This window comes from Sturnira hondurensis, unplaced genomic scaffold (assembly GCF_014824575.4).
Source record: "Sturnira hondurensis isolate 20B ecotype Veracruz unplaced genomic scaffold, ASM1482457v3 Scaffold0003166, whole genome shotgun sequence".
Taxonomy (NCBI): Eukaryota; Metazoa; Chordata; class Mammalia; order Chiroptera; family Phyllostomidae; genus Sturnira; species Sturnira hondurensis.
The window spans coordinates 3,205,539-3,221,189 of record NW_028075797.1 but is presented as its reverse complement, the minus strand read 5'-3'; positions in this window follow the sequence as shown (position 1 = coordinate 3,221,189).

Sequence of the window (15,651 nt, the reverse complement as noted above, 5' to 3'; positions counted from 1 at the left end):
CAGGGTCTCCAAGAGATATTTGTATACCCATATTCATAGCAGCATTATTCATACCAGCTAAATCATGAAAGCAACTCAAGTGTCCACTAACAGATGAACGGGTTACAAAATACAGTATGGACAATGGAATATGATTCACCTAACAGGAAGGAAATTCTGACATATATTACAACACGAATGAAACTTGAACTACATAAGCCAGTCAGCCGGTCACAAAAAGGCAAATACTGCTTGATCCCACCTGTATGAGACGCCTAGAGCAGTCGGTTTCACAATCAGAATGGTGTTTGCCGGGGGCTGGGGAAGGGGAGAGTGGGAAGTTGTTTAACGTGGTGGAGTTTTAGTTTTGAAAGATGATGTTGGTCACACAACAATGTGATGGTCTAAATACTGATGAACCACACATGGAAAAATGGTTAAGATGGTAAATTTTATGTTCTATATATTTACCATGATTTAAAAGTTTTTAGTTATCAAAGTGCACACTTTAAATGTGTCATTTACTGTACGTCACTTCTGTCCCAATAAAACTGTTTTTAATTATACATTTTAAAACTAAGTGGGATCATATCCCTCAGCTTCTCCAAACCTTCCAGGGGCTTCCCATCTCATTCAGAGAGAAGAAAACAAAGTTCCTGGAATGGCCCTCCATGACGTGGCCCTGAAATTCCCGTGTCTCTCCCTCCCAACCCACCACAGCTCCCTGGCTTCCTCACTGTTTCTCAGACACTCCAAATCCACTCCTCAGGCGTTTGCACATCCATCCTGTCTGCTTTGCCCAGGAAGCTTTACGCCCAGGGAACTTCATGGCTTACTTCCTCACTGCTTTCAAGTCTTTACTCAAATGTCACCCTCTCAGTGGGGCCTTCCCTAACATGGTATTTAAAACTGAAACGCTTCCTCACCTTGTGAGTCCCCAGTCTCCCACCTGCTTTATTTTCCTGTATAGTAGTTATCACTGTCTAATATACCACATTTTACTTATTTATCTGTGTTTCTACCTACTAGAATTAAGCTCAGAAAGACAGGGATCTTTTATTGTTTTGTTCACTAATTATACACCCAGCAACTGGTATGGTGCCTGGAAAATAGGAGGTGCTAGGTAAAAATTTGTTGAATAAATGAATGAGTGAGAGAATAAACAAATGAATAAAAAAAAATATTATCTGATCTTGACAACCAAGTGTAAGGATCTTTTATGGAGTTACCCCAAACCAGCATATATGACTGAACATCTGTCAAGCTTTATGGTTTAAAAAGCTCTTTTTACAGACTCTATCCCTTTCAACCCTCACAACAGTGCTCTGAGAAGATGCCATCATCATTCCCTTTCCACATATAAGTGGAGGCTCAGAAAGGTTAATTTTTCCTAGATCAAAGCTGTGCAAATGACAGAGCCAGCATTGAAACCAAGAATTTGCCACCAGCTGCCACTTCCCACAATGCCACCCTGAGCCTCTAAATTTTTCAACTCTCACATCCTTTCATTTCACTCATAATGGTCCTGCTGACAGATTTTAATAGTGTGGCAGTTAACCCTTGTGCCATAAATTTCTATTTGTCACATCCAAAATTTGGTATTTTAGAAGGCTACCCTTCTGATTTTTAAATGAAAATTGATGACATCTCATGAAGGAGCACAGGAGCTGCAAACCCTCTCCCCAATCTCTCCAACTACCTGGAGGCAAAAATAGAAAAGTCAGCAGCACTCAGGGCTGCAGGCCCTCCCTGCTCTAGCTTGGAACCCGGGGTTGGGTAGGGGGGTGTAGTTTATCCCAGCATCGCCTGGCCCAGGCATTCCCACACTGAGGAGTCTGAGCTTGGGTTCCCAGCCAGGGCACACAGAGAGAGGAGTGCAGCTGGAGTCACTCGTGTGTGGAGAGCACTCACCCCTCAGCGCCCAAGGTGGCCTGATGTGCCTGAGCACCCAGAAAAGAACACAAACAAACAGGTTTTTATGAGGGCTGTAACCCAATTGACAAAGGCGAGCTCTCTCAGCCTGGAAATGTCCCTGCTCTGAACTAGTTGCCTTGCCAACAAGCCACATGTTTCCACTCTGCAGAATCCAATTTCTGAGCAACGTGACAGTGACAGGTCCAGAGACATGATATACAATTCCAAGGTGCCTTTGAATACCTGCTGAATAGGTAAGAACAATGTGGATGTCCTTAGCAACATGGGATGTGTGCTGGACAAACACAGGTCGTGCCCAGTTTATGCAACAAACAGCCTACGTACCTCACCCCTCTCCAGCATTTTGCAAACTACAGGTAACAGACTAAGTCATGTTCTTTATCACTATTTCAAATCATTGCAGACAAACACTTGCATGGGACTCACTCTTTAAATATATTAAGTTATTTTATCCTCTAGACGATTCTATGAGGTAGGTATTACTAATATCTCATGTCAAATGAAATAGAGACATAGAAAGGGTAATTTACCCTAACTGATACAGCTAGAGAAAGGTAGAGCCAGGATTGAACTAGACAGTCTACCTGCAGAGTCCTCCCCTTAAACACTCTCTCTATATACTATCATTCCCTAATATTCTTTAAACGCTAAAGCTGTGAGATTGTCCTAGTTATCCTTGCTGTGTAACAAAGCACCCAAAAATTTCACAAAGTAAAACACCCATTTTATTATGTTCATGGACAATGTGGATCAGGAATTTGTACAGGACACAGTGGGGACAGTTTACCTCTGCCCACAGTGGGGAAAGTCTATATAGGGCATCAGCTAAAAAGATTCAAAGTTGAGAGTGACTCTACAGCCAAGGATGGATATCATCACACACACAGGGCAGTTGATGCTAGAGATCCATGGGGACCTCAGATGGGTCTCTCTCCTGGAACAACTGCATATGGCCTCTTCATGTGACCTGGGCTTCCTGTTAACATGGTGACTGGGCTTCCAAAGGCAAGTATCCCAAAAGGCAGAAAGTAGGAGCCATCAGCACCTCATGACAAAGACCCAGAAACTGCATCACTTCTTCCATATTGGTCAGGAAATCACAAAGTACAGATTCAATGAGAGAAGAAGCAGACTCAACCTCTTGAAAAATTGGGGGTCATATCTCAAGACACCAATAAAATTACTTAGTCCAGCCCCTTCAAGTTCTAGACCTCCAATGTGCCCAGCTCTCCTCCTCAGCTCCACAGCAGCTCAGCTCCCAGATGCCCCTCACAAGCAACACGTGAATGAGGCAAGTCCACCTCTCGGCTGTCATCTGCCAGTTCCAGAAATTCACTTCTGCCCTTGGGGTCTCCCACAGGTGGAAGTCCAAAGACCAAGTTCTCCTGCCCAATCCACCCCAGTCACTCTGGAGGACCACGAACCCCAGGCAGAACATGCCACTTTCCTCTTCTCACTGGCCCAGAGCACACTAGGATAAAACCACTGTCTAGGTCATGCCTCAAAAGGTTGATTTTGTAAAACTGTTGGTCAATTTGGCAAATATATATATATACACACTTGACTATTTCACTGAAATAATTGGTCAGTTATACCACATGTCATCTATTATAGCAAACTAGCCAAAAGCATTGGCCTAAACAAGTATTTTCAGTGTTTCTCCTGAGATATAGAGTCTCACAAGGCTACATTTTTAAAAATGTGCAAGTGGAGAAGGGGCCCTTCTGATATTGCTATTGTTCTTCTGGACTTACTGATCTATATGAGGTCAGGAGATCCTTATAATTTTATTACATGGACACATCTCTTGCGAATAAATTTGTAAAATATATTTATTCTTCAATTTACACAAAAAGGAGTCTTCCTAAATTTTCCAGGCAATTTTTTTTAAACTGAACCTTACTGTAAATGTGCCAAAGAGAAACTCTTTACCAAGGTTCATTATACTCTTCTCTCTACTTTGTGTATGCTTGGAAAATTTCCATAAGATTAAAAAGGAGGAGACAAAGAGAGGGAGGGAGGGAAGGGAGAGGAAGAGGGAGGGGGGAAGAGAGAGAGGACTGATCAGTCTCAGGGATTCTATGGTAAAGTAAAAAGTCTTTATGTAAAGTAATGCAAAAACACTCTCCTCAAAAGAAAAAAACCTGCATTTATTACTTCTGTGTGTGTACATATCTGTGTGTGTTTTCAAGTTGTATTTTATATATGTAACACACACACACATATATCCACTATATGTGTGTGTGTGCTTCTAAAAATCTATAACAATTATTCTGACAAAGCATTTGTCTCTATCACTCTTCATCTCTCACTCCCTCTCCTTATGTAGGTCTCACTAGTGAGCAAGTGAGAGTCTCACATCCATCTCGGTTTGCAAAAGGCCATCATATATTTATATATATACTTTAAGACATAGTAAGTTTTTGAGTGCACACAGTGACATTCCACACAGCCTGCAATCACTTCTTCCACCTTCCCTTTTGTCAGCTTTGGTTTTCCTCTATAAATTCCTAGTCCCTCTCCAGCCCATGATACAGAGTTAATCAATTCTCCTTCGGCGTCCCATTCACTGACATAAATTCTGAAAGGCACTGCTTTGCAGATCCAAGTGCTTCTGACGCATTCCTTGTGTGGACTCCATAGGAGTAGAGAGACAAGGAGGAGAAGGCCAGAAGAGCCCAAATGCCACTGCGTCAGTGCAGCACACAAGGAGCATGTGCAATGATAGAAGCAAGGGCAAAGCAGTGCCTTGGGAAGCCATCAAGAATGTCTGGAAGAGCCAAGATGGTGTCTCACCCCCGCAGTTAAATTTGTACTTTCTTCTTTCTCCCTGCCACACATAGCCTGACAAGCACATAAAGTTCAGTCATCAAAATTCAACAGTAGATGACATAACCTCCCAACTCTTTACCTAGGTTCCCCTGACAGAATTCTTTCCACCAAGAGTATGAACTAAAAGACCTAAAGGTGAAGCTTTATCTTTATTCTCTAATCCTATCTCCTCAGAATATTTTTTAATCAAAGAGAATCTAAGCTTCTTCAGCCCCTTATAGTACCATTTAAGGGAGAAATTGCCAAGAACAATTTCCAAAAGAAGAAAGCTGTGCAATATGAGCCTGCCATAGTTTTTTAGTCCTTTTTCAAATTTCGCTTTACCATCAGATATGTCATGACTAGCATCACCCTCTTTGCTTCACCTTTTTAGCGTTAAAAGAATAAGGAACATTTAAAATCAGTCCACAAATGTCCATTGAATACTCTTTAGAAAATCTTGAGACAGAAAAAGACATAACTGCAAATGTTTAAGTTGTAAGCTACAGGATGTTAATTTTTACGTATAAATATGTAACAAAATATAGCCCATGAAGGGTAGGTAGCAAACACTGACTTGGTTGAAAGCCAATGTTGAAGTTGACAAAAATCAGATGAGGTGTTGATCAATGTTTCAGTTAACACAAATTACAGAAATATACCAGCTGGGATGGTTTTCTTTGAAACGAAATGACCACAAAATGGAAATAATGTACAAATTCTCAGCCCTTTCTTCCCTAGCTCTTTTTTCACTGTTCTCCCAAAATGATATCTTGAACTAATGCCTCCTATCAGCCTGTGGCAGAATACTTAAAATTTTTCTAAAAGTTGCCTCCATAATACCTCCTATTTCACATATACTTCCTACAATGTGATTGGGAGGTGAGGGGTCTTTGCTCCCTCCTCTTGAATCTGGGAGGGCTTGTAGCTATGGAGGAAGCAATGCCTTATGACCTCAAAAGCCAAGTCAAAAAAAACACCGGGCCCTCTTAGGATGCTCACTCTTGAAAGTGAGTTGCCATACTGTAGGGAAACCCAGGCCACCTGGAAAGGACACATGTGGGTGTCCCAGCCAACAGCAACAGCCAGCATGCAGACCTGTAAGGAGGAAGCCCTTGAGATGACCCCAGCCTTAGCCCTTATCTGACTGTAGCCGAGTGAGAGACCCCTTGTGAAAAGCACTGAGCTAAGCCCAGACAGCTTCCAGGACCACAGGAGTGAATGATAAAATAATTATTGTCATTTTAAGTCACTAAATTTGAGGGTAGTTTAATAGGTAGCAATAGATAACTGTAACGCACCATTGCTAAACACCACAGCCATGAAGCACAGTTGAATAGTATGCATACAATCATGAAAGGAGATATTAGAACAAAACTTAATTTCACTACAACCAGTTATCCATACAATGATGGGTCTCTTTAAATAAAATTTTGGTCCTTTTGCAGTATTCAGAGTAGCATCTTCTATCTTGATCATGAAGAGCTATAACAAGCTTAATAATTAAGAGTTTAGCCCCAGCTGGTGTGGCTCACTGGATTGAGCTCAGGCCTGCAAACCAAAGCAATCGAGGTTCGATTCCCAGTCAGGGCACATGCCTGGGTTGCAGGCCAGGTCCCAGCAGGGAACCCACGAGAGGCAACCATACAATGATATTTCTCTCCCCCTCTCTTTCCCTTCCCCTCTAAAGATGAGTAAATTAAAAATATTTTAAAAAATTAAAAAAGACTTTTAAAAAAAGAAAATTCTTAAAAAAAAAAAGAGTTTAGACTCCAGAGTCAGACAGACCTGGACTGGAGTTCCAGACTTTGGAACTTTCTGGCTATGTGACCTTAGGCAAGTCACTCCAGTCCTCCATTTTCTCATGTGTAAAATGGAGCTAATAACAGTACCTGTCTCATATAAGTGTCAAATGAGACGATGTGTGCAAAGCATGGTTGGTACCTAGCACAAACTAGGTGTCCAATGAATGTGAGGTCCCATTATGAATGTGGTGTTATTATCAATACACCTCAAAACCAGCCTATGAATATATTTCACATCATATATCTGCTCTAATCCTGAGAGGTAAAATATTATTATTAAAATATTATTCACAATTACAGAAACCAGTTCAGAATGGCCCCATAACTTGCCCAAGATTACATAGCCCTGGGGTGGAAGAAACGGAAATAGAAAAATAGGTATTTAAACCAAGTACTGTCTTCAAATTCACGCTGCCTGTTATTGCAGCAGCCTCTCTGCCAAGTGGTTTTCCATCCTTCGATTAAGTTCTGTCAGTGATGGGGAGCTCAGCACCCACAGAGGCAGCCCTGACAGTCTACTTCCAACAGCTCCGTCTGTAGCACGTATACCTACCCTTCTACTGACCTGGGATCTGTCTCTGTACACCGCCCATCCATTGGTATAACTCTGCCCCACAGGTGCTACCAGGAACAAACCTACTCTCTCTCTCACATAATAGCCCTTGAATTTTTAAAAACCCAATCCTGCAACCACCTCCACGTCCTCTTCCCTCCAGGCCCAACATCCCCAGGTCCTGTAGCCGTACCTCCTCTAGCACAGGATGCTGAATCCTCTTCCCACCTCGGCTCCCTTTTCTGCCTCAGGCTTGACAAGAGGCTTACACTATTGATGTCTGGAGAAGCTTTCATCCTGCCCCCAGAGGCTTGTAATACATTTATGCTTTCTCAGGATGACACATACTCCAGGAGTACTAAAAATAGCTGTCAATCTCTCTGGCATCATAAAGGACTCTGGCATTTCACCATATAATCCTTTTTCCCCCCAAGAAGCTGCCTGTTTGAGGAAACTGTCATATTCTCCAGCCAAGGGGAGCCCAAGTATTCTGAGGCAGATACGCGTACCTCTGTGATGTGGTTCATTTCAAACACTTTTCTGACAAGCATCAGCTTGTGGTAAAGGACACAAGTAACCTGCCCTTGTAGACACTGGCCTCATCCCAGCTTTCCCAGGCCTCGCCAGCCTTAAAGAAGAAGGGTGTATTTTTGTCAGGATAGGCAAAGTTATGCCTTGGTAACAAAGAGCTCTCAAATTTCTGTGGCTTAGCGATAAAAATTCATTTCTTATTCATGCAAAGTTCTCTGTATATCTGAAAATTCCCCAGGGATGTTTCCTTTCAAGTGGTGACTCATGGGTCCAGCGGACTTGCACGTATGAGAGACACGGCTACCAAGACACTGTGGCCAGGGAAGAGACAGTTCTTAATTGCTTCAACCTAAAACCAACACAGATCACTTCTGCTAATAGCCCGTTGGCCAGAACTAGTCACATGGCCCCATCTACCATCAAGGGGGCTGAGAAATTTGGGTGAGCACATGGATACTCAGAGACCAGTAAATGTTCTGCCACACAATCTCAGTGGCATTTTAACCCTTAAACACCTCCCCATACATCTAGGTGAATAATTGTGATTCCAAGCTTTATATATGTATGTGTATACTGTAAGACAGAGTCACTTTTTTTTAACATTTTATTTATTTATTTTTAAAGAGAGGAGAAGGGAAGGAGAAAGAGTGGGAGAGAAACACCAATGTGTGGTTGCCTTTCATGTGTCCCCCCACTGGGGACCTGGCCTGCAACCCAGGCATATGCCCTGACTGGGAATTGAACCGGCGACCCTTTGCTTCACAGCCCGTGCTCAATCCACTGAGCTACGCCAGCCAGGGCAAGACAGAGTCACTTTTTGAGTGGGCACAGTGACATTCCACACAGCCCGTGATCACTTCACCCCTGGTGTTTGATGGCTGCCCTCACCAATGCCACTCTCTGAGCCCCTACACAGTGATTTTAATTGGCAGCTGCAGACAACTCTCTCCCATCTCTCTCTGCTGCCCTTGACTTCACTGGGGCTCTCATCATTTCATTTCTGCATCTACTATCATGGTGTTCTTATCTTTTTTCCCTTCCTCTCTCTGCTATGCCACTGTCCATTATCTTTCACAAATTCTAATCTTCTGCCACTGCTTCTAATTTTACCATGCCACAGTTCCAACAGAGTAGACCCAATTTCCTTAACCCTGCATGAGAAACATTTTGTAATCTGGTCCCCAAACCCTTGTAGCCTCATCATTCAATGCCCCAGTCTGGTGTTCCCTGTGCCCAAGCCACCCAAACACATGCCTACTCCTCAAGGTGCCAGGGCACTGCCCAGAGCGCTTCCTTTAGCCTACAGCAGCTGTAGAAACTCTACTGAACCTGCAATATCCAGCTCAGTGTCCGGTTTACTGCTGATGCTCTAATAGAGTTATCTATGACAATTTCTCCAATCTTTCCCAACAGAGCTACCTGCCCCTTGCTCTGGTTTCCAGATACCCTGTTAATGTGCCTCAGTTGTACTTCTCTTTGGACGAGTCTCTTTCCCACCACCCATTTCTTGTGGGTGGTGACCATACCTCATCATCTTACCATACAGATACTTCTCTGTATCTCCAGTGCATAGAATAATTCCTGCCCCGGGGTGTGTACCAATAATCATTGAACAAGTTCCTGTTACAAATTGCCTCACCCTGTCTTATACTGCTAAAAAAATAAGTCGTTGTTTTATACATTGCTGTGTTTATTCCAAAATAGTGAGAGAAGCAGGATTGGAGAACATAACAATTATACACCTCAGCCTGGGCTCGGGTGGAGGGTTAAAAGGAGAACATTAAACTCCCTGGGATGTCCCCGGCATCCTGAAGACCAGAATCGCCAAGGTACCTCTTTGACTTTGTGGCTCAGTCTAAAGTGGCCTCTCTACATCATTCAGAAAACCCTGTGTGGGCGGGCTCAAATAAATAGCTGTTCAATTAAGCCAGTATTGAGATGTTTTGGTGTATTTCCCCCTTTTGACCAGAGACACTGCAAAGTCTGAAATGGGGGAAAAAAAAGCATGTGTGAAAGCTCTGCTTATTCAAAGGAGCAGGGCAGACTGAAAAACTCTCCAGAAAGCCTTCAGCACTGTAACTAAATGTTAATGTTTAGAGATATGCCAATATTTCAGGAAGCTATTGGTAGTGCCACATTAAAGCTCATTCTAGTTTTAAAGAGAAATATTTGACTTGGAGGGACAGACCCCATGCTGGCTCCAAGATAAACTTTCCTAGCTCTCTCAGGCCAATTTTAATGCTAAGGACAGCTCCATCGGAGTAAAAGTTCATTTGTGAGAGCGAAGCTGTGAATTATGCTACAGGCCTAGCTGAGCAGTTGGTCTTTTGCTGATGAAAGCAGAAGCCTGAATATGATACAGAAGTGGAGGGGGGAGTCGGGGACATCCGAGGGGGATTATCACAGAAGGTCAGACTAATTAAATCGAAAGAAGTCACCAGAGAGCCACAGTTCCCACATACACCATCTTCAAATGCTCTGACACATGCAGGGGTTGATAAGAAAGAGAGGGTTGAATTGCCACTTTCATCTGCCTGGAAGGACAACAGTCAACCAAATAAAACTATTTAGTATTGGTTTAAGCCCAGGTGGGAATGGAAGAATTGAAGCTGTTGCCTAGTGCAAGCTATGCAGTTGAATCAGAGGCAAGAACAGTGAGGAAAGGCCAAGTCCAATGGCCTCTCTGGCTAGCCATTCAATGCAGGGTTGTTGTACAGCTACTACTCATATGTAGCAGGCATAGCGCTGGGTGCAAGGGGTAAAACAAATAAATGTGCCCTCCTTTCAATGAGCTCAGATTGATAAACACTTGTGCAGTGTAATCAATGCTCTAATAGAGGTATCTAAAGATTGCAAGGAGCACTTCAGGGGGCGTCTAACGGCCCAAATAATTTCAAGTCTGGCTCCTTTAAAGGGAGCAGCACATGAACAAGCCCCTAAGAGTGAGAGAGGCAGGAGAGTGGGATTGGCAAGCAAGGCAGAAGTCACAACATATACAAACTTCAGAAGGCTTGAAACCACGACATTCTGAGTGGTTTGAAAGTGTAGAGAGGGTGGGACACAGAAGCTATGCCCTGCCTTTTCAGCAGGAAACTGTGCACTCCTGCTGAGGTTTCGGAGACTTGGTGAGGCAGCTGGGTGTGCCACCCCGAAGGACCTTGAATACCACGGTAAAGCATTTAGAATTCATCTTTAGGCAATGAAGAACTGTTAAAGATTTTTAAAGGTGACATGACTCAAAATGTATCATTTGAGAAGATTACTCAGCCATAGATAGAAGATGGAAAAGACAAAGGGGAAGGAGCACTTTTCAAAGGCGCTAACAATACATGCCCCACGTGGCCGGTCGAAGCAGCACCTTCTCTCTGTCCTGCCTTTTTCTTCTTGTCCTCACAGTGGGGACGCTGCCAAGCAAGCAGTTCCTGAGAACACGCTATGCATGCCAGCACCAGGTTATCTGTTCTCAGAGTCAACAATGTGCTGAAGCTAGCTCATACTGGCTCATATTGGATCATACTGGCTCATACTGGTTTATACTGACTAGTAACTCATGAAAGCTGATTATGGTTATCTCTCTTTGGCTTCAGGGACATGTCATTGGTAGTTTGAAATCAGCCATGCTGGGAGCTTTTTACACCTAAGAAACCTGCAAATGCTACAAACTAGGAATTCTTTCTTTTCCAGAGAACCAGTTATTAAAAATTTTACCAGCACACCACAGGAAAAGACCCAGGCCCAGACCTTCATAAGAGCAATATCTACTTAAAAAGAAGGAATTGATACATACGAAATGGTGCAAGAACAATTCAGCTTAGAATTTAGCACCCATTAAAGGAGGAGTCATGGGGTAGGATAGGGTGAAGTAGGGCGGGATGGGGATTCGGGGGAAGGGAATAAAAATGAAATAAAAGGTCCCTGAGAGCAACAGCCAGGTTCTCCTCACCTCAGACTCTGCCACTCTCACCCAAGCTGGGGCTTAAACAGTTAAGTCCCATTTGCTGTTAGTTGTCATGACTAGAAATCTCCAACCATAGTTCTCAGAGGGAGCAGGTGATCCCAAAACTAGTGTGCTATCAGAGAACTACAGACTTAGAAACTCACAGAGAGAATCCAGACAAACCCCATTTTACTCACCCATAAAATGAGGGACTCATGTGAGTGGCTTAAGTAAGGTCTTGTGACTATCAACAGTGAAGCAGAAACTCGAATACAGGTTCCCTCTCAGCTCAGCGTCCTCTCCACTGCCCAAGGGGCTTGCACATTTATAAATGAATGTGCCCCCGGGACAGCCTGCCCTTTCCTTAGGCCCTCGGCAAACACATTTTGTATAACATTGTCCAAGGCTGGCATAGTCTTCCCATCGTCACTACTCCCTGGAAGGCCTGATAGCCAAGAAAGGCAAGCCAGATACTGTTATCTGAATGGAAATTAGTCAAGAAGACATAAAAGTACCAAATCAGGAAATGCACATGCAAACTGTCTTTTGGGGTTTCATGAGGAATATGGCCATAGGTCCAGGGCTGAGATTCTGGTGCCTGGAAATAGGCTGGGAGTCAGCACGTGAAATCAGGTTGCTCTGAATGTCACATGCAGGGATGGGGGCGGAAACAAGAACCAAGCAGGCCGTCCAAACAAAGGTCCCATTAGCTGAAAGAGCCAGACACAGCAGAAGAAACAACAACACGTAAGTGAACCAGGGAAGAGAAAAAGGGTCTATTATGGGGAGGAGCTGGAGAGAAGGGACAGTCTCCAGAGTGTCCCTTGGGCCCAAGTCACAGTCTCTGAACTTTTCACTAAATACCTAGAGAGTAAACTGTGGCTTCCAACAATTTGGATTTCATGCCCTGGAACATTTTCCTAAAAGGATTTTTGGGACTAAACTAGTATTGTCCACTTTTTTCCTTTGCCAAAACAAGAACAAAAATACAAAAACACATTAGCAGCATTCCATGAAATAATGGGTATTTAAACCCCCCAAATTTAGAGAGAACAAATTCTCAGATGAAGGGACATTCATTTCAATTGACTACAATGGCTCCATGAAAAATATACAAACATTGTATCGGCCAGTACTTTGCTCGCTGTACCACAGGCTGCTGGACAAGACCAAATGGGAGGAAGTGCCATGCAATTCTCACCATATTTGGAATCAACCAACTCCTCCTATATGTGCATATGCTCCATCTCATTTATGGTGGCCAAATCAGAAGAGCATCCTGTAAGGCCATTTTCTCCAGCACCAAGTGGTAAGTACTACTGCTAGCCCTTCCAGGATCCCTTAGCTCTCTTCCAGTTACAGTATACTGAGTCTCATTCCCAGAGTTACTATGGTACATGCTGCTCATACCTTATACCCTAATAAAAGAAGAATGAAGAAATCCAGTTCCTTTGCCTCGTGTAGACCATCTTTTCTCCTTTGTAACTCAAGAGTTAGAAATTTCAAATAAGAACAAATGTAAGCCCAAAATAAGCAAAGGAAGGAAATAACAAAGAGCAGAGCCGAAATAAATAAAATTGAGACCAGAAAAACAATAGAAAAAAAATCAACAAAACTAAGAGCTGATTTTTAGAAAAGACAGCAAAATTGACGGACCTATAGCTAGTCTAACAAAGAATACGAAGAAGACTCGAATACATGAAATCAGAAGTTAAAGAGGAACAATGACAACTAATAGCAGAGAAATACAAATGATCACAAGAGACAACTATGAACAATTCTATACCAACAGATAGGATAACCCAGAAGAAATGGACAAATTCCTAGAAACATACAACCCACCAAGACTGAATTGTGAAGAAACAGAAAATCTGAACAGACCAATAATGAGTAAGGAGATTTAATCACTAATCAAAAATCTCCCAAAAATGAAAGGCCCAGAACCAGCCTATTTCTGTAGTGAGTGCTACCCAACATTTAAACAATTAATACCAACCCTTCTCAAAGATCTCCAAGAAATTGAAGAGGAGAGAACATTTCCAAACTCATTTTACAAGGTCAGCATTATCCTGATACCCAAGCCAGAGAAGGAGGACGCTATAAGAAAAGAAAACCAAAGGGCAACATTCTTAAGAAATACTCCCTCCTGGGCCTTTCTTTCTCCTTCAATAACGGGCTGGATATTCAGGGTCTTACAGAGCTCCACCTGCTTCAGGGGCCCTCACAGGAAGTTCTGTTTCTTCCAACCGGCTCCACTCAAGAACCATTCTCAGGGTGGCAGGTGGTGAGGTGCAGGTGATGAGGCGACATGCCTCATCTCGTTAACTTGGGCCCTTGGGCCCTTGCCTGGAGGAGTACTTACCCCACTTAACCGGTGTTTGAGTTGTAGCCATTTCTTGTATTTGTAAATAATAAGGTCCTTCACAGAAGCCGCTGGGTTTTTGTATGCTACACTGTGCATGACATGGGGAACAGAGTGAATGTGTGAACTGAGAAAACGAGAGCATGTAATTAAGTCTCATATTACTCTTTTGTACTTCAGAGCTTCAAACACAAAGCACAATTTTTAAATTCTGATAGAGAAATGCATCTCACCTCCTTTCTTCCATAGAGTGCAACCTGCACCCACGCTGTTGGAGTTCCCACAGCATTTTCTAGATACGTCCATGACTGTCTAGTGCAGTGGCTTTCCAATTTCACTTTAGCAGCAAAACCCGTGAATCAAATGAAATATCTCACCAAGCCCCAAAGATAAAACAGCAAAAAGTCGTGAAGTGAAGGTGTTCTGATTACACTCTCTGTTGCTCCCTTCAGCAGCCCTTCACCCACCCCCGCCCCACACTGAACCGCCAGGGCCCCCGAATACCTAGAGCTCAGTAAACTTCACACGAGCCACTCATGTGTGCCTTTTTCCCCAGTGTCCTTGCTGCCAGCCAAGCCCTCACTCTAATCTTAACACCCCTTTTAAGCTGTGACCCTGTGATGCCACCAAGTCCAAACCCTTCCTGCTGACTCCAAGACAGGGATGAAACTAGCCACACGGTCAACCTACACCCCACTTCTTTCTTCTACTCACATCAGATTGGCTTCAATAGGATCTTCTCTACACATCACGCTGCTTTCACCCACAGGACTTCCTGAGTCTGGGATGCTTAGGCTCAGCACCCCTCTTACCCTGTCCTCTCCAAGTTCAAGTGGTCCATTATCAATCCCACCCCACCACTGCCCTCACCTTCTTCTGGATGCTGTTGCACCAGGCACCCAGAGAGTCACCCTAAATTTTCCTCTCCATCACCTTATACATCCAGTCAATCACCAGTATCAGGATTTGACATTGTGAATGTACCTTAAAGCTGTGTCCCCATCCCTCCTCACTGCTGTAATATAGACTCTCTTAACTCTCTCAAAGATTCCTGGAAAAACTTGCTCGTGGGTCTCTTACCTAGCCTGAGCTGCAGGGCCATCCATCCAACTGCATTCCCTTAGAACCTTTCCTCAGTTCCCACTGGCTTTGCCTTAAGGTACACACTATAAGCTGAGTATAAAAGGCTATTCATCCTCCACGCACCACCCGCCTGCCTTTCTGACCTCATTTCCTATCACTCCCCTAGGCTCAGCCTGCAGTTCTGCTATCCAAAAGCATCACCACTTTTCCATGGAGCTATTTCTCTTTCACTGAGAGTACGGCTGTCATTCCACCAACACAGACACTAGGAGAGAATCAGTTGTTAAATAAGAAAAGGACTTTGAACAAGTTGGTAAATAGCCACTGGCCCAAGCTTCTAGTGCCTGCTGCTACCCCAGGCCTTTCACTGCCCCCCTCCAGCAGTCAAAGGTGAATGTCTGGCCCAGCAAGAAGCCAACTTTTCAATACCTTGACTCTCTCACTCCTGCCTGAGAGCCTAGGCAGGGCACCTTCTGCCTGCACTACCTTTCTCCCCAGCCCCTGATGTCCTCTCCTTCCCCCTCCAGTCTCACTCAGCCACTGCCCCACCTTGCTGGACTCCCACAGAAACTTCTTTGTGCTTCTATTATATAGCAGGTCTTGTTATAGTGTAATTTCGTATTCGTCTCTCTCCCACTCACCCAAGAGTTCCTTG